The 20,517-nt window shown below is 47.8% G+C and overlaps 1 protein-coding gene across 3 annotated transcripts in view; it reads right to left on the minus strand.

The window, feature by feature from the left end:
* Fry (FRY microtubule binding protein) overlaps positions 1-19,649 on the minus strand; it is a 394,509-nt gene extending 374,860 nt beyond the window's left edge. For all 3 annotated transcript variants that reach the window (XM_076560830.1, XM_076560829.1, XM_076560825.1), the window contains exon 1: positions 19,506-19,649. The gene's annotated coding sequence lies outside the window, so the exon portion shown is untranslated. The remainder of the gene's footprint in view (positions 1-19,505) is intronic.
* Positions 19,650-20,517: the final 868 nt, after the last annotated feature.

The raw sequence follows: 20,517 nt of genomic DNA on the forward strand, positions 1-20,517 counted from the left end.
AAGCACCCAAGTAGTATAGGGCGCACTTACCCTGTTTTCTAGGAACAATGGCCTCCTGACTAATGACTTTGCAAGTTACTCATTAAAAACTTGGCTTTGCAAAGTTTGTTCTTGGTCTGGTAACCACTGTCAAATTTCCTGTTTACACTGGATTCGGCGTGTGAGGTTACTGTCTCCACTGAAAAGCACTTCAGAAAAGAAAAGCTGAATTTAAGCAAAAACCCAGGTTCCCGGCATCAGTTAAAGGTACACTCTTGCCAAAGACACAGAACACAAAGTGACAGCCCGTGAAGCAGGAGAGCCTCCTGCATTGGATGGCCTTTTGCTGATGATAAATCATGAAGAAATTAATTTTCAAATAATCCTTTGGTACACATGGAACTTGATCGTTTTTTTTTTTTTTTTAAATGTGAAAGCAAATTGGCCCATGAAGGAGAAGAGTTTGCTTGTGCATCTGGCACAGCATAATACAAAGTCATACTAATCTGATATCTACATTCTGATTGGCAGAAAGGAAAATTTAAAAGTCCTCACCTGAAGTAATGAAACCCCTGTTTCTATGAGGGCCGAAATCTTTGCACATGCTGTAAGAACACACGATTCATAACACAGAATGGCTTCAAATCCAAGTTGAGGTATTCCAGGCAGTGTTTATTGGTACTGTGTGCCATGATGACGCAGTCAGGACCAAGTGCCCACATTGTGCTCAGAACCTGGGCTGCGGTGATGTCAACACAAGCCAGCATGCCCAAAGCATCAGATGACGCACTCTGTATTTGGGTTTGAATTGAATGTTGGCCATCGTATATTCAGAAACCTTTTACTGTTGGCAAATCTTTTGCAGCCTGCACATTCAGTTCTGGGACCGCCCCCCCCCCATATGGAGTTATGGCCCGCAATGTGAGGAGCTCTGTGTTTGTGGAGGAGTGAGTGATCAGCGCATGTTCTAAGAGCGCGAGGCCTCGAGGCCCAAAGGAACTCATACTCGTCTTGAATCACCATACAGCGTGAAGGTTATCTTTGAAGGTAGTTGCCCCAGGACTGGGATATTCCCACAAAACCAGAGTCTGCTTGTGGGAACACACCTAATAAAGATTATCTGGAAAAGAGGCCCTCAAAATGGCCCAGTGGTGAAGAACGCTTGCTGCTCTTCCCCAGGCCCCCGGGCCTCGTTCCCAAGAAGCCACATTGAGAGGTTTACCATCACCTGGAATTCCACTTCCAGGATGTCTGATGGTCTCCATGGGCACTGCCCTCCCCACCTCCAAAGAAATCTTTAAAACAAACAAGCAAGCAAGCAAGCAGGTTATTTGGAAGTGAAATCACTAAGCTGTGGGCGCACAGATTAGCTCTAGTAAACAGTAGGTATTTGTCAGCAGCCGGCTGTCCCTGTGGAGAGGCTGCCGGTCACAGCTAAGCAGCACCAACAGCACAGGTGCTTTGCATGCCTCAGGTCGCAGTGTCCTGGGGCACATCCTGCAGGCACGCCCGATCTCACTGTCATCCTTATCGTCACTCCCGGGAGAAGGATTTACTGGTCACGTGGGCTCACGTACAACACACTTCTGTGGATTAAAAATGTCATTCTGGAAATACCACAGGAAAAATTTTCTGTGTCTTCTTTTCCCAAACATGATGAACTCGGATGAAAGTCTAATGTATCCCCAAATGATAAATTCTGTGAACTATTCAGGTTTTTTTTTCTAACTTAATAAATTTTCTTCATTGAGCAAGAAAAGATAACAAACCCAATAAGCATAGCCCATGTGGGGGGAGCAGAAAGTGAGCCTGACATTTTCCCTAGCTTCTGGATTCAAACATTATGTTTCTAATTATAGAGCCACAGTGGAGCTGTTTGAGGTTGAAATGTAAAATGAGTGAGAAGAAATTGTTTCCTGAGTGAAGTTGAGTTGGATCATTTTCTGAAGGGAAATATCATTGGTCTTTTGTTCCCTATCAAGATACAAAACATGATGCCTTTACCCTTAATGATTTGGGTTTCCAGGTAGTCACATTAGAAATGCAGAAACACAATACGTGGCCCGGTGCCGGTAAGTCAGCATAGCCTCGCTGATTAGAGAATCTTCCTGGGGTAATTGCCAGGCTCATTAAGATGTCACTTACACACATGAGCACCCCGGACATCATTCTCTGACACCATCCTCCCTGCAGGTCTCATTTAAACATTATAGTTAACTCACATGTGATGATATGGGATGACGCAGTGGCATTGTCTAAGTGGATACATTTTCCTGACTATCAAGAGTGGTACCCAGGGATGCACACAGCTCTCGCTCTGGCCTCGACTTTTCACGGCATCTCAACGGCTCGTCTATCTACACAGAGCACTGTCCACACACTCTCTTTGCCCTTTACAAAAAGCCTATGAAGCAGGCATAGTAACCTCTGTTTTGTAAATGACCAAACAAAACCGCCCACACGTGCCAGGTTTCGGTCAGGAGCTGGGGATGAGATTAGTGACCGAGCACAGGAATTGTCTGTTCAGGTTCTTCTGCCCCCATTGCTGGCCTCCTCACCCCACACTTCTTTTTTTTTTGTTACTGGGACACAAGCTGGAGTCATCTGGGTGGAGGAAACCTCAGTGAAGGAAATGCCTCCATCCTATTGGCATGCAGGCAAGTCTGTGGGCGCATTTTCTTGATGAATGACGGGTGTGGGAAGACCCAGTTCACGGTGAGCAGTGCCACTCCTGGCCCAGTGAGCCTGGGATGTTCCTTTTGGTCATGGTGTTTCCTCACAACAACAGAAATGGGTCTGACCCAGAACTCTGGAGAAGAGTGGGTCCCCAGGAACTAATCTCAAGGTGTCTGCGATGCCCCGCACTGACCGATCTGCTGCATTGAACTCTGCCTCCAAACAAACGCTTGCCCTGGTGGCCAGGAAGCAGAGAGACAGCCTTCCCTCACCGCTCTCAAAGTTGAGTCCAACTGGGGAGAGATGTTTTGCTTTTGTTTTTGTTGTTTTTGTTTTTCGAGACAGCCCTGGCTGTCCTGGAACTCAATCTGTAGACGAGGCTGGCCTTGAACTCAGAGATTCCCCGGCCTCTGCCTCCTGAGCATTGAGATTAAAGGTGAACGCCAGCACTGGCCAGCCTGGGAAGAGATTCTATACTGTAAATCCCAGGGCAGCTTCACTGATAGGTGAGGGAGGCGGAGAAGACATTTGGCATGACCACATACGCTCCTGTGGGACAAAATAGACGGAGCTTAATAGGAACACAGAACTGGGCACCGTAAACAAACCTAAAATGGGAAAGACTGGCTTGTAATTATCCTGAGAACACTTTGAGTTCTAAAAAAAAGCAACTCCATCTCCCTAGTCCGGAACGATCCAGGTTTACCTAAATCACCTGGTTTAAGTCTGCTGAGCAAGCGGTTTTATCCAACAACTGTCCTGTCTCCAGGTGACCAGCAGGGTGGGGGAAAAAGGCGAAGGAAGACTGGGCATTTCTGCTGGAGAACCGGAAAGTGGGGCAAACATTCAGTGATGTCACAAGCACACCGCATCACCCGGTTGAAACGCTTTAATGAAACAGCAAGTCCTCACACTACCTAAGCCAAGGCTGCACACCCGCACCGGAGTTTTAACTGAGCAAGCCACAGATGTTTAGTTCCTCACAGGCTAAAACGCGTCTCCTCACGATACTGAAAGAGCAGACGACGGAATACACACTACGAGAGGTGTGATCAACTATGGACAGACTGTTCTTGTTCCATCAAAGAATTAATCAATTGCAAAGAGGTGACGACTCATTCCATTGTTAGCGTGTATCAGGAAAGACGACTTCCTCAGGGGTTCATACATGCACCAAGCCTCGAGTAGTTTAATTCATGGCCAGTACTTTATACCTGACATACACCTGACTTCATATATATTCAAAACCCTCTCTGTGCATGAAAATCGCATGATTATCTGAGTAATGATGTGAATGCTTCAACACTCTCGATTACCTGCTCCATGGCCTCTGCTTCAGTTCCTGCCTTGGTTTCTCCGGGTGATGGACTATAATCTGTAAGCTAAAATAACCCTTTCCCACCTGTGGAGGTTTGCGTAGTATGGCCCCCATAGACTCGCGTGCCTGTATGAATGCTTGGCCCCCTGGGAGTGGCACTATTAGTAGGTATGGCCTTCTTAGAGTAGGTGTGGCCTCGTGGGAGAAAGTGTGTCACTGTGCAGGCAGGCTTTGAGGTCATATATTGAACAAGCTACATCCAGTGTGACACACAGTCTCTGCTGCCTGTGAATCAAGATAGAGAACTCTCAGCTCCTTCTCCAGCACCACATCTGGCTACACAGTACCATGTTCCGCCATAATGATAACGGACTAAACCTCTGAAACTGTAAGCCACCCACAATTGAATGTTTTCCTTTATAAGAGTTGTCATGGTTATGGTGTCTCTTCACAGCGATAGAAACCCTAACTAAGACACCATCCCATCCCCAATTTTCTTTTGGCCAGTGTCTTCTCACAGCAGAAGAACCAAATCAGGACAATGTGTATTCGAGTAAAATAGAGCTCTCTTCGCAGAGCCTCAGACAAGCAAATGCAAAAGTCCAGAAACTTCACTCAAGTTCACATATAAGACTCATGCATGAGTAGGCCAGGGCGGTGGTGGCACACATCTTTAATCCCAGCCTCGGGAGGCAGAGGCAGGTGGATCTCAGTGAGTTGGAGGCCAGCCTGGTCTACAAAGCAAGTTCCAGCAAGTAATAGCCAGGACTGTTACACAGAGAAACCCTGTCTTGAAAAAAAGACGACTAATGAGTGGATCCAAGAACTCAAAAGCTCAGCAGAATTCAGTCAATGAACACCAACGGGAAACTAAATTACCAAGGATCCCCCTCTTAAGATAGAGCCTTCTCTATAGCGCTGACTTTAAGATGAATAAAATAATCTCCAAACTGAACACTGTTTGCTTTTCTTCCCCTTTCCTGGAACACAGTATTGGCTCAGTTCTTCACTGGTGGCGTGTGGACCACTAAAGGACAGCACTCAGGCTCTCACGACCTAACTGGATGGAAAATGGGCTTGCTCAAGACTCTATTTGATTTTGATATACACTATTTTAGACAAGCCACTTAAAAAGGTCCATTATTCTATTTTTATGTAGATGTATGTGTATGCATGTCTGTGTGAGTGTGTGCCGTGTGTGTGTGTGTGTGTGTGTGTGTGTGTGTGTGTGTGCCTGCCATGTGTGTGTGCAGGTGGCCTTGGAGGCCAGAAGAGGGCATTAGATCCCCCTGGAGCTAGAGTTACGGGCAGTTGTGAACTGCCATGTGGGTGCTGGGAACCCAACTCCTATCCTACAGAAGAGCAGGAAGTGTCTTGACTGCTGAGCCGTCTCTCCAGTCCTGAGACTCATTCTTTTTTTTAAAATGGAGGCTTTATTGTATTTATTTGTTGTTCAATCACCCAATGACAATACTCATATGGAACCCACAGCCTGAATAAAAATGAAATGAATGTGGATCTCACCCAGGATCCAAGAGAACACAGGAGTCTAAATTTTTGCACCTATAAGGTGTGCTTTTGGATTTTGGAACACTGAGGTGTACCTGGACGAACTCTCCAGAGCTGTAGCTAACATAGTGGGTGTATGTATCCTCTTGAGCCACAGCAATAAAGAGCTGTTCACCAAGGTGGGTTTGGCCATTCATAAGCAACTTAGTTTCTTTCCCTGACCTTAAGCCCACATCGGGAGCAGACAGCCTAAGTCTTCCTCAAATCCACGATTTCTTGGATTCACTCTATGGTTGGTAGGAAGCTAAAGGATCTGGGTTTACACCTTCCTTCTGTCCCTTCCCCGCTGTGGGACTGAGGGACAGGCAGCCACTCAAACTTCCTCCAGAACTGAGTAAAATCTGATCAGATCCACAAAAGACACTGAAGAGAAAGGAGGGGTAGGGCTGTGCTCCTCACATTCTGGAGTCCTTTGAGACGCTAATCAAGATGTTGGTCAGGGAGGGTGTCCAGCTGGCACTGGCCGTCACTCTGGACTGCGGGGCCGAGGCGCTGCGCTGGTGTGAGAAGGGAGTGGACGCTAGGCAGGGCTCCTGTTCCGGCTGCCTCCGGATCTGCCGTTTGCATTGCACAGCCCCAGCTGGCAGCTCAGGAGGCCATGACCGCCCCGGCTGTCTTCTGCTAAGTAGGGATGAACACACCTACAAGTTCTCCTCAACACAGCTAGTACTGCTGTGTGGACTGAAGGACCTAATATAACAAAGGATGAGGCTCTCATTTCTGTTAGTTAAAAGATCAAGGAAAAGCACACAGGATAACACGTTTGTGCGTCACTGGCATTTCTGATAAATACCCTGACAGCTTAACGAACACCCCGGAGAAACTAAAACCCGAGACAGCTGCTCATCCAGTTTGCACTAGCCGGTAAGTGGTGGTGAGCATCCACGCTGGAAGCTTTTATGGTTATTGATGGTTTATTTAAATAGACTCCTGCACTCCCCTGGGCCCATAGCCACTTCTGCAGAGGAATCAGGCCCTTAGAAAGCCAAGATGGGGAAGTCATGTTAGGAGACAAGTGCTCTGTGGTACCTCAACCATAATGGCCCTGATCAGCATCCATGATGTAAGAGGGCAGTGACCCTTCTTTATGGCTTCCACCCAATTAGCCATAGAGCACTTTGCCGTACTAACATCATCCTTGAAGGAAAAAGATCTTTTACGTTAGTTATGCAGTCTCAGGGAAACGTAACAGTTGTGATGGCCACAGGAAATATGATAAACTTTGCTTTTTCAGATGCATCCATGTCCTCGCTAGGAGAGAAAAAAAATGCATAATGGGAAAAGTTTCAGAGCCAAGACGCTGGCAGAGTAGAACTGGTGGCCTAGGCTTCACTTTGGGGGCAGAGGGGAAGGACAGAGAGAGGGTGGAAATGGTACTCATGGTGGTCAGGAGAAAGGGATGCCGGACGGAGAGTGAATTCCGTGGCTAGTGAGTTCAACGTGCTCAGCCATGGGGCACTGAAAGAGGAAAACTATTTGTGGCTAGAGAAGGATGGCACTCGTTCATTTAAAATGTGTACAGTTGTGGATTATATTGATGATGGATACACATGCACAGATTACATTTATATGCACTCGTTCATTTAAAATGTGCACAGTTGTGGATTATATTGATGATGGATACACATGCACAGATTACATTTATATGCACTCGTTCATGTAAAATGTGTACAGTTGTGGATTATATTGATGATGGATACACATGCACAGATTACATTTATATCTTGCAGGAGTTTGGGGGCAAGGTGGAGACAGACTCAGATAGAACAAAGTTAAGCTGGGCGGTGGTGCACACCTTTAATCCCAGCACTCAGGAGGCAGAGACGGGTGGATCTCTGTGAGTTCGAGGCCAGCCTGGTCTACAAAGCAAATTCCAGGATAGCCAGGGCTGTTAGACCAAGAAACCCTACCTTGAAAAACAAACAAACCCCAAACCAAAAACAACAACGACAAAGTCCTGCCCACCTAAAAACAAAAGAATACTAATTAGTTAGAATATGGTTGAAGAGCTGAGATCTGCTTCTGGAGAAACTGGGTATCAAAAGCGATGTATATATTTGTTCACGGGCTGCTCTCTAGCTAGGAGGACCAAGCTGGAATAAGTCTCATCGGTATCACACTGAGCTGGCACAGAGGACAGGCTGCTTCTGAACGTCTCTTTGGCAACCCAAGTTTGGCTACCTAGTTGCTTATTAGACTCTGAATCCGGGCAAAGTCAATAGAGGAGACGCTGGAACTGGTCCATTTGTGAGCAGTTCCCAAGACTGAGGGGGGATTTAAATGGCCATGCAGTTTGGGTACCATCCGTGGGCTTCTTCGATTTCCTTTGGTAACTTTGTTCCCAGGAGAAGCACTCTTCAAGAGCCAGCTCTAGAAATGTTAATTATAAGATGGGGGTGGGGTGCTGGCCTTCTTAATGGCACATGGCAGATGGGCTTGGTTTTAAGAGGCAGTGGGTAGGGCTGTGTAGCTCACGACATTCATCCATCATTAGACACTGAGCAGGAAAAGCCCATTTGTACTTCTCTGTCAGAGCCACTGGGAACTCTGGGACTCCATGGAGTCCATACAAACAGTGGGAGACTTATGATCTGGGGAGTGGGGAGACCCCAGTGCAGAGGTCTCACTTAGGCAGACGCCAAGCTTGTGCTACTAGAAAACTCCATGAGGTACACAAAACAGTCGGTGTTAAGATGGATCCAGGCCTACCTTGTTACTGAGGAGTGACTATTTTTATCATTACTTATTTTTTATACTTCTCATGATTATTTTAGTTTACGTGTGTGTACGTGAGTATGCCTGAGTGTATGTGTGTGGGTATGCCTGAGTGTATGTGTGTGGGTATGCCTGAGTGTATGTGTGTGGGTATGCCTGAGTGTATGTGTGTGGGTATGCCTGAGTGTATGTGTGTGGGTATGCCTGAGTGTATGTGTGTGGGTATGCCTGAGTGTATGTGTGTGGGTATGCCTGAGTGTATGTGTGTAGGTATGCCTGAGTGTATGTGTGTGGGTATGCCTGAGTGTATGTGTGTACAACAAGTGTACAGGAGCCCAGAGAGCTCAGAAGAGGTGACAGTGCCTCTTTGTTCCAGGACTGTGAACCACCATGTGGGTGCTGGGAAATGAACCCAGATCGTCTGGAAGATCGCTAAGCACAATTAATCACTGGGCCATCTCTGCAGCCCCAGAGTGGCCAGTATAGTGTCTCAAACACAAGGAGGACAGCCTGATGACAGTCTGCCTAAAATAATCTATGTAATAATTTGCTATCGTGGAAAGATATCTGGGATAAATTTTGCTGGGGAAAAAAGCAGCTTATAAAAGAACATATTGAATGGATCTATTTTTGTAAATAGTATATCAAAATTTGGAAAAATAGTATGGGAAGAAATAAAATCTCAAAAATCAATTATGTGTAGAAGGTAGGTTTATGGATGTTTTGTTTTGTTTTGTTTTTTCAAGACTGGGTTTCTCTGTGTAGCTTTTGGATTCTGTCCTGGAACTCACTTTGTAGACCAGGCTGGCCTTGAACTCACAGAGATATGGATAGTTTTTACTTTCTCCTATTTATTTACCTGGATCTTCAAACGTTTCTTCATTGAGCATACGTTCCTTACATAAGAAAACATTGTAGAAATGTTTTAGCACTGACAGCTGAAGAGATAACCCTGTTATCTTGCACTTGTTAGGCAAGAATGAAGGCCAGAGGCTGGAGAGATGGCTCAGCGGTTAAGAGCGCTGCCTGTTTTTCCAGAGGTTCTTGAGTTCAATTCCCAGCGACCACATGATGGTTCACAATCATCCATAATGAGAACTGGTGCCCCCTTCTGGCATGTAGGCATTCCTGTATGGAGAATACTGTATATATGATAAATAAAATCTTAAAAAAAAAAAAAAAAATGAAGGCCAGAGTTTGGATCCCTTGAACCCATGTTAAGACTGGGTGGGGGTGGGGGTGTGGCTAGTCTGTAGTTCTAGGCCCGCGGAGTGCGGAGATGGGACCCCAGAGCAAGCCGAGAAGCTAGATTAATCATATCAGCAAGCTCTGGGCTCAACCGAGAGATCCTTTCTCAATGAATAAATAAGGTCAAGAGTGACTGAGGAATGTTCCTGACTCCACCCTTGGGTCTCTACATGCACTTGGCACACACACTCATCCCCAAGCACCCATACAGGCATCACACATATACCTAAAAATGCATTAAATTTCATTTTAAAAAAATTTTGAAATCGTATTGATTAGCAGTCACTTACTGGTTGGGGACTTCTGAGAATTAAAGAGCAATGTAAAAATTGATTTCTCAAAATTCCCAAGTGCCTTAAGATTTCTTCACCGGCTCCAGGATATCTGCAAGAATGTTTAAGATCTGCTGGGTCCTTGGAGCTGTGGACTCTGTTAGTAAAGAAACTGTTTAGTTATCTCTTCAATAGACACTAGAAGCCACATTTGGTCTTCTTGCTACTGAAGAAGTAAACACGTTTAGGATTCAAAGGCTGGCACATAAAGATGACAGCTCCTAGTCTTGGCCCACGAGTCCCGAATGGAAGTGTTCCTCTTGTTCTACTTCGGGGGATTTAATTCTGCCACTGTAGGAGTGGGCGCAGCCTCCTGCAGGGAACGAAGAGAGCTCTGCCCCCTTCACTTAAAAGCTCCCTGTTTTCCCTCTGCCTCCCACGCTCATCCAATTGTTCATGTGAGAAGAGATGGGGTTCTGGGGAAAAGAGTTCTAAGTTGGACTTGAGGAGGTAGGCACGGGAGTTGTGCGTGTGTGTGAGAAGCCGAAGGGCGAGAGGTGGCTAGCCTTGACAGTGGACAGGGCTGAAGCCATGAGAGGAAACATCTTCAGCACTCACTAGACCGTTACACAAGAGCGATTCCCAAATCAGCAGGAGCAGCGGACACGCCGGTGCACTGGATACCTGAGGCAAATGACCGCACAGGCGTAGAACTAACCTGCCAGGGAGAAACCAGGAACCCACAGAGCAGACAGGGAGGCCCATGCGCAGTACTGCCTCATGCTGAAAGGACAGCTCTTAGGTTATGCTGGGCTCCTTCTCCGACTCCCTCACTGGCTGTCAGGGTGACTTTGGGAAAACACCTAACCTGCTTGTTCTTCAGTTCCCTGATCTGTAAGACAGAGGCAGTGACTGGCCACATCACACAGGGGGATTCAACGATCTAAACAGGAAATGCAAAGCCCTTGGGGTGATGCCAACCACACAGCCTTCCACAGACATTGATTGTCTCTCGCGCTCTGTACAAGGGGATGGCTAGTCCAGATCAGTGTGAGTCACAGACCCTTTTATTCCCCGAACACCCAATATCATCACCCTCCGTATCCACAGGGGACCGGACCCTCAGGGATACCAAAATCCATGGATGCTTAAGCCTCTTCAATACAGTGGTGTAGATTTGCATAGACTTACAAGCATTTTGCTGTACACACATCGAGAGAAGATTTACGGTACCCGAGGTAAACACTAATAAATACCAATAGCTGTATCACTGCCCGGGACCCAGTTTCTTAAACCGTGAGTCATGAAAAAGTCAGCCACAGGAAAAAGGCTACTGAACGTACAGCAAGCGAAAGTGAATCTAAAAGCCAACCTGTGTGGGTCTGAGGTGTTTCCAGCAGCATTTGCCTGCACTGTATCATCACGCGACTTCACTGGGATACTGTCAGTGGACATCCAACATGCTCTGCATGGCACATGCCATCACCCCCTGCCAACGGGCAAAGCCCGAAACGTCTCCACTCCAGTTTGAGACAGCGGCACATTGTCAGATGTGGTGTTCCCACTGAACCTGCGAGGCCTTTTGTTCTTAGAGAAACAAAATGGTTTCGTCATGGGAAACAAAGACTTGAATAGTGTCCTCCCATCACCACCACCCAGCCCCTCTCCCACTAGTGTGCCTTCGGACTGGGCTCCTAGGATGACTGTTTTTTAAAATCGCCTGCCTCTGTTGCTGTCTTGAGCTTCATAAAAAAATTAAATAAATAAAGGAAATCATTAAAGAATTTTGACCTAAGATTAAAACAGAATTTCCAACCATATCTAAAATGGTCCTAACACACTTCTACCATTTTATACTATGTATTTATGAGAAGCAGTACTGTCAGTACTGATGACCAGTCAAAATACTGACCAACTCTGAAAAACATTGAGGCTGCACAGTGCTCCGTAGTACCTAATATTCAGTCGCAATTTAATTCTTTATGTCAAAAGAAACTGGCGGATCCACCCTATGAGTATGTAAGTTTGCTGTCCTCTTTAAAAATAGTACAATTATGTGTGCATCAAAAGTGGTTTTAAAATAAACTTATTTATTATTAGTAAATGCTTCATTTTCGTACCTATTTCATATGTCTACTGTGGCGGTTTGAACGAGAACGGCCCCCACAGGCTCATACATGCGAATGCTTAGTCACCAGGGAGTGGCACTGTTTGAGAAGGATGAGAAGGATGAGGAGGCGTGGCCTTGCTGGAGGAAGTGTGTCACTGGGGGTGGACTCTGAGGTTTCAAAAGCCCTGCTAAACTTATTCTCTCCCTCTCCTCTCTCTCTCTGTCTGTCTCTCTCTGTCTGTCTCTCTGTCTGTCTCTGTCTGTCTCTGTCTGTCTGTCTGTCTCTCTCTCAGCCTGCCCATCAGGATGTGGCACTCAGCTCCAGTGCCAGGCCTGCCACCATGCTCCCATAACGGTAAGGGACCAGACCTCTGACCCTGTGAGTAAGAGGCCAATTAAACGTTCCTCTTGTTAAGAGTTGCCTTGGTCGTGGTGTCTCTTCACAGCCGTAGAAGAGTAACGAAGACACCCAGGACCAAGTAAACGTTGCTTGGCTGATAAGACATTGCGAGTGGAAAACACTGAAGAAACTTACCTGCACACGGACTTACCTGCACGTGGCGGTGGAATCATCCACCGGAGTGCAGACAACCTACCAGTGACTACAACCTCCCTGCCCCCCAGTGACTCTCCGTCCCTCAGAACCAAGCGACGGCAAATCTCTCCATGCTGGAGTTTTGAGCATCTTGATGTTCTCGGGTCTTGTGCAGGCAAGCACAACAGCTGTGAGTTCATGCTTCGTTGATTTTTAACAGACTTACATGTCTTGCCTCCTTTTCATTCTGATGGCTTACCCACGGGGATCTTCATTACACAAAGACACACTTTCTAGCTTTCCCAGGATAAACACTGCACACCTGACAACCATGGCCATGAAGGACCACGAGTAGCATGGCTGGACCATCTGGCATGATGACTCAGATATAATTAATGTTTCCTGAATGAGTACATCCACCAGACCCCAAGGTAGGTGTTTCTGCTTCTTATAGAGAGCTTTCTCTGTATCTCTGGGACTAATGCATTAGTTAACCACTAAAATCAAAACCCCCATGTGTTAACTATGAGTTTTAGTTTCTGTTGCCTGATGTTCTGACATCTCAGGGCCTTGATAACTAATCAGAGACCACCCCACTTCTTCAGGAGCACTTATATTGGGGGCCACTGTAAGCCCGGGTACTGAGCCCCCAAGGCACAGTCCCTCTCCAGACTGCCTGCTGAAATGATTTAGGGCTTCCACCCTCCTACCCTGCCTCTCCTGTTCCTGCCCACACTACCCTCCCCGCCTCCCTCTGCCGCCTGGCCTGGTGTTTCCGTGTGTGGAAACCCTGGTAAATGTGTCAAGCTCAGCTTCTAAGAGAATGGGAGTAATACAAAATCTCTCTCAAAGACAATCATTTCTGTGTTTCTTTTTTTTTTTTTTTTCAGAGCTGAGGACCGAACCCAGGGCCTTGTGCTTGCTAGGCAAGCGCTCTACCACTGAGCTAAAATCCCCAACCTGTGTTTCTTATTACACCAGATTAAAACAGATCTGAGACATCAGGACATCCCCCACACTGTGGAGTCAGTTTTCTGTAAGCAAAGTTTTACATTTTCTTTGTAATTGCCATTAGTTTGCCTTGTGTTAACAATAGTGAACAAAGGCAGTTATGCTTCAGTTTTATTGGCAGACAACTAAAAAGATTCAATTAAAATTGTTTCCTGTTAGATAAACGGCTCGGCCCTGGTCTCTCTTCACCGCACTACAATTTAACTGTGCCACCCGTAACTGAGGTTACTCTGTGGTGACCTCCCGCCCACTCCAATTATCCTCCCCTCAGCGGGCACCTGCATGTATCCTAGAAACCCAGGAGTGCAGCATGTGTCCAGGCCCTGCTGTCCCTGGGAAGGAAGCAGGTGTATCTTCGCAGGCCCAGCTGTGACAGATGTGGACTGGGGTTCTCTGCGCCATGCGCATTCACTGCAGGTCCCGGGGCTGCTTTTGAGCTGGCGTGCTGACGTCATTGCCCATCTTCCCATAACTGGTCTAGAAGTGCTGTCTGCTTGAGCAGGGAGGGAGGAGGCTGAGCCACCAACAGATGACGGTCTACACTGCGCCCCACGACTGGCCTGCCTTCCTTCTCCTTCCTTCCTCTCCATCCCTCCCTCCATGTCCTTCTTGCCTTCTTTCTCTCTTTTCGTTCCTCCTTTTTCTCTGAAACACGTCAAACTACATACACAGCCCTTTCTGGCATGAAAGCACAAGGTGGACACATGTTCTCCGCTCTGCACGTCCAGGGAAGGCCGCAGCACCGAGCCCTGCTTCAGCGGTCCAACTGGAGAAAAGAGACAGGATTTCTCTGTTCGTTACACAATACGTGGGCTGCACAAAATGAAAACACAACAAACTGGACTACGCATAGAGTTCAAGTAAGCAGCGAGTTCAGATCATACAAACGGGCCCAGACAGAGAACATAAATCCCTCCCATGGAAAATAATAAAAGTACTGAAATTTAGTCTACCATGAACTAGTTTTGTAACGCCATCAAATACTTTGAACAGGGACTCTGCAGATCCGATGCAGTCTTTGCTGCTGGCCTGGGTTGGGCATTTTTAGAGACGGCAGAATTTGAAGACAACGGGTAGTGTTTCCACACCTCCCATGAGGTGTTCAAGCTCACTCATTCTCTCCATGATCACTGTCCCGAGTGGTTGCCATCTAGGGCAGGACAGGACACAGACGGGTGTTGCCTTCCCAGAGCCTACCGCCCAACGGCCAGATCAGCGTAAGTCACTGAGGTTTCGTCCACACTTAAGCATACATGAAAACCGCGCTTGTGTTAAGACTGGTGATCTCGTAAGGGCAATGATAATTTGACAAGAATAGCAGCACACACATGTCCGTTAGCTCAGCCACAGCTGCCCATCTTGTCCTCACTGTTACGGAGACGTATGTCATGGGATTCCATCCTCTGGGCACATCATGGCAGTACTGCCTTGGAATGAGAGCAATTGTGATTACTCACAGTAGACTGGCACAAGATGGAGCCCACTAACATTCCCTTGTGGAGGGTGCAGGCTGCATTAGGCTGCAAGAGGTCCACCTGTCCCCAGGATCCATCAGCAGGTAGTTGCTGAGGGAGGGGTGCAGAGGGGGGTGTAGGGGGGCGATATTCTTCTTCAGTGATGTAGGCACTTGTGAGTTGTTACACTCTTACAAGTAACCCCAATTAAACTCAGGTTCACCCAACTAGACTTGGGGGGGATCGTTTCTGTGGTTTGTCACTGGTGCCCTATCTGGGGCGAGCAGATAGTCATTCACATTTGCCCAGGGAAAGTTAATGCAACAACGTATCATGTAAGTTGTTACAACAAGGATCATATATGACTTGGCACTGCAAGATGTAACTATGTATGCGCCAAGGCGTGTAAGAGACATAAACAGCAGATTACTAAAGGGAAGGTTTCTCTTTGATTGGCATTTTCAGAGTGTTTTGCAACGCAAGATATAAATGCTCCACCAGACTGAAGAAAGACACTGATGGAGATGTCACAGTCCGTTACTGGGTTCATGCATATACATCGTCTGTCCATCACTGGCCAAGCAGAGCTGAGAAGAGGGAACCGCACCTCGATTCGGGAATAGCCTCCAGCAGATGGGCCTGTGGGCATGTCTGTGGGGGCATTTTCTGGATCGCTAATTGGTAGAGGAGAGCCCATCCACTGTGGGAAGTAGCAACCCCCAGCTGGTGGTACTGAGTTTTGTAAGAAAGCTGGTTGAGCAGGAGCCAGAGGCAGCAAGCCAGCAAGCAGTGTTCTTACGCAGTCCCTGCTTCAATTCCTGCCTCCAGACTCACATCTCGGCTCCCCCCAGTGACGAACCACAACCTGTGTCCTAGTTTGGTTTCTGTTGCTGAGATAAACGTCAGGACCAAAAGCAACTTGGGGAGAAGAGGGCTTGGGTTCCATCCTCGAGGGAAATCAGGAGCTCAGGCTGGAACCTGGAGGCAGGAACTAACGCAGAGAGCCTCAGAAGAATGCTGCTCAGTGGCTTGCTCTCGTGGCTGCTTTCCAATACCACCCCAGGACCTGCCTGGGTATGGCACCATACACAATGAGCTGCGCCCTCCCTCATCAGTCAAGAAAATGCCCCATGGATGTGCTCATGGGCCAGTCTGATGGAGGCGATTCCTCAACTGACATTCCCTCTTTTCAGATGACTCTAGCTGGTGTCTTGTTGACAAAAACCAACCAGCCCCAGCACACACGACCTGTAAACCAAATGAACCCCAAGGTGCTATGGGTCAGAGTGTCCTATCACAGCAATGGGAAAAGCAACTAGGACATCATGGCATGAGACTCCAAACCACAGGTAACTGCTGTGCTCTAGACATACAGTGTCAGGAGCGGCATGCCATAAAACTGTCCAGATTTTCACTTTCTCATATGGCATAAAAATAACACCAAGTCTCCCAGCTGATGATATTTTAGAGGTGGTGAAATATGATATATAAAAAAAATAAAGCAAGATGGGTTGTTGTTTACTGAGACGTTTAAGGGATCAAGTGAAAGGCTGTTGGTTTGAGATGCTTGTAAGTTCGTGACATCTTTGCACGGGATTCTTTTAGGAAAGTGAAAAATGTCGCTAATTCCACATAGTCTCACAGGTCGCTAGTCATTCCGACACTTAGTCCAAACATGTTTTTGTCGCGCCTTCCATTCTGTGTGACAACAGCCGAACTGCACGTTCTACTTTCCCTGGTATTCGATGCTCCAGGTCAGAAGCAGGAGATGGGACTATGGGGCCGTGTGAGACACACAAACCTTACTGCTGCTGGGGAGGGTGGAGTGAAGCCATTGCACAGTGTACACACAGACTTCCAGAGTCTAAATACTTAGGGTCAACGAGGAGGGATGTTCCCAGGTAGCAGGCTCAAAACTGCACTTTCAACTTTTTTCCCTTCTAAACTTAGTGCTGTGAAACCATTCTGAACCAAAGAGAGTTGAAAACCATGCCAAGAACGCACGCGCGTGCACACACACACACACACACACACACACACACACACACACACACACCCTTGGGAAAAGAAATTCCATAATCATTGCTGTAAATAATCAGAGACTTCATTTTCTCAGGCACAGCTTCAGAACGTACCGGGCCACAGCTGCTCCGTCAAATGACAAGTGCCTGGGTGTAAAAGCACGTATCAAATGAGGAAGAGGTGTGTTACCACATTCATGGCCGAGACAACGGGTAAAGCCGTGTCTGCAGGGCAGGCATATTTCAGCAGTGTTGACAATAGACCATCACGTCGATGAGGCATGTCCCACTGTAGAGGGAAGGCTTGCTTCCCATCCCTAGAGCACCACATCATTCCTTTTTGGTCAGTACTAGGGAATTCGGGGAGTCCCTGTATTAATATTTCTCCCCCCAGCCCCCAGTTCATTTTAGTCTTTCCTTTTAAGTACGCCAGCCTCTGTTAGGAATTCTCTGACAGGTGGGACAGTGGGCCACGTGAGTCATTGGGAACACTGCAGGGGACGTGTTGCTGCCAATCAGCAAGGTGTGCTCCCGTGTGCGGAACTAAAATAGCCTCAGATGACAGAGGGAGTGGAGATTGCTCCTTAAGCACAAGCAAGTGGGGAGGGATGCTTGAGAAGGCAAAGGCTTCACATACCTAGACACCCCAAATCAGAACTACAAGATGGAGTTGGGGTGTGTGTGTGAGGAGGGGAGACCTAGGTTGCATTTCCCTACTCAGGGCACCCAGTAGCTCAGAGAGAAAAAATACTCTATGAAGAAGTCTGATGTGTCAGCCAGGAGATGACACACATTTCAGTTCCCCACTGTATTATAACGAGGCACCTGACTCTCACAAACTGGGAGACATCACAGAACAGTGGCAGGGAGTCAAGCAGACCCAGGTTCAAGCCCTGCCCGGATCACTCACTCGCCATGTGTTTTGTTTTTTTCTTTTCAGAAATTATCCAAAATAAAATCAAGTCAGCTGGATATGGTGACAGATGCCTGTAATTCTACCCCTTAGGAGAAGGCAGGGGGACCAGAGGGAGTTCAAGAGCAGCCTGAGCTATGTAGGAACACCACACAGGAAAGGAAATGATGCTACATTAGAGTGATAAAGAACAACAAAAAAATACACCTAGTGAGTGCCTGACACACTACTAAGGAAACTTCCTTAAAGGAGCTTTTGCAAGACATAAGGTGTTGGGATGTAGGGGTAAATTATAAGGACCAGAACAAGATGTTCCTGGCTAAGGAGACTGTAAAGTCTTACAGTCTGAAAGTGTTGTGATAAGAGTGTAAATGTGAAAATCTGTGTGTGGTCAGGAAAGTGTTATAATCAGAATTAGACATATTTGTTAAAATCTACTAATTGCAAAACCAAGCAGTAGCCTAATGTTCCTAGTGCTGCCTAGCCATCTTATCATAGGCCTGTTCCTACAGTCCTGGCTACGTCATTTTTTAAGTGTCTTTTAAAAAAATATCTAGTGGTTCTTATTTTACGTGAATGGATGTTTTGCCTACATGTATAGGCACCAATGTCATGCAGTACTCATGCAGGTCAGAAGAGGGCGTCGGATCCCCTAGAGCTGCAGTTACAGATGGTTGGGAGCGGCTTTGTGGGTGCTGGGAATCAAACCCAGGTTCTCTGCAAGAGCAGTCAGTGCTCTTAACCACTGAGCCATCTCTCCATCTCTCTTAATCAGCACAGGTTCAGTCAAGTCTAACTGCCATCATTATTCTACGTCACAGAGTCTTGTAAATAATGTTTACCCTATCCATCTTACTTTGATAGTTGAAACTTTTGGCTATGTTCAAATGGACATACGTATTCTCTATTCTTTGTTTTCCTTTCTCACCCTGAGAAGTGAATCAAAACTTTATCACTTTTTTTTTTCCCGTTTCACAACACCTGTCCCAACATTAAAGACAAGCCAATGCGAACCAATGAGCAATACAATGTTAAACGCATCACACTTAGCTGGCCGGTTTTGCTCAGTGACTCTGGGATCTTTGATTAGAAAGTAAAAATTGGTTTAAAATGTGAAGCCTTTAAAGCATAGGTCTTGATGGAGACTATTTTTACAGGCCACTGGTTAAACCCGGTTTATCCTGGGGCACTGTGGCCAAGCAAAAGCCACCAACCAGGTTGAACTGTAGATGGGACTGCAGAAAGCCTCCTCCCCCGGGGAGAGTCCCACAGAGCAATTTCCTTTTGCAGCCTTCCAAGTGAGCAGGGCTGCTCGTGTGGGAAAGCGCACGGGTCCGCTGCGCTCCAGCTCAGCGCATGGAGAGTAGGTGTACAGGGCAGTGTGCCACGGGTCCCTCCAGAGCCTCGGGGACCAGGGGATCCATCAAACTCTCCGCACCTAACTTTGTCCGGGAGCAAACCCTCCTTGAAAACACCACGAGGCAGGAGGAGCACGTAGCGTGGGGATGCCGTCAGCTGCTGGCGAGACGGCCCTCCTCCCCCACCTCTTCCTCGGAGGGAAGCGACCCGACGGTGCGGCCCCGCCCAGCCCCACCCACCGGCTCCACAAAGCCACTGCCCAGGCGCGCGGGTCTCCCGGGGCGAGGGGGTGGTGGGAGGGTGGAAGGTTGAGCAGAGCTGGTACCTTAGGAAGAGGCCGCGATGCCAGAGCCCGGGGACGCCCGCAGCATCGCACTGCCGCCGCCAGCTGCTCCACCCGGGGCCGCCGAATTGCGCCCTCCCCGCTGCCCTGCCGCGCCGCGCTCCGCCGCTGCGCCCGCTCGGCTGCCCGGCGACCGCCACTGTCAAGTGCAGCCCCGCCCCCGGCGCCGGCCCAGTCGCCGCTTCATTGGCTGTGAGAGTGGCTGGCCCCGCCCCTCGGGGGCAGGCCCTCTCCAGGGGCGCGCTGGAGGGTGGGGACCCAAGCTGGGCGAGGCTTCCTGCGGGCACCAGGAGCTTCTGCTTTGCCAACCCAGAAATAGACAGCTCCAAAGAAAGGCGAGAGAGGAAGCGTCTTCTCCAGGGCGAGGGCCGCGGCTCCGCGGGACGGGCTCCCTAGGGCGGAATATTGAAATCGTAGCTAGAGGGCTGGGGGCTGGGCGGTTTTGCTGGCTTGCCTTTTAGACAAACTTGAAATTGCTCTCACACACCTCTTCTTCGTCCTATGAAGAAGCTAAGGCAACTTAAACAACCTGCCCGGCCAAGGTCATTGAGCTGGTGGTTCTGTTTTAGACTTAGTCGCACGGAGATTGTTCTAACGTAGGATGTACTGTCCAGCGAGCGGTTAATTGAAACTCCACAGCGATCGAAGTAGATCCGAGGGTGCCGGGGGCGGGGGGTGGGCACGGAATTGGGAATGCTTGCTAGTGAATAGGCTTTATCTGGGAGAGGCATGAGCACGCTCCATTTTTTTTTTCCAGTGGCCCTGGACACCTGATTCTTGACTGTGTTGTAAGGCCCCTGGATTGTACGTTTTAAGTGGTGAATTTTAGGTGATGGGTGAGTTATCTCTCAATAAAACGGTCATAAAATGTATTGAGTTGATAGCATTCAATAAAACCCACATAGATCCGTAGAGTGTGTTACAACTTTATCCACTGTGGGCAGAAATTATGATTTATGTGCTGGCATCCACCCAAGCGCCAGTGACTTACCTC

This window comes from Peromyscus maniculatus, chromosome 23, assembly GCF_049852395.1.
Source record: "Peromyscus maniculatus bairdii isolate BWxNUB_F1_BW_parent chromosome 23, HU_Pman_BW_mat_3.1, whole genome shotgun sequence".
NCBI lineage: Eukaryota > Metazoa > Chordata > Mammalia > Rodentia > Cricetidae > Peromyscus > Peromyscus maniculatus.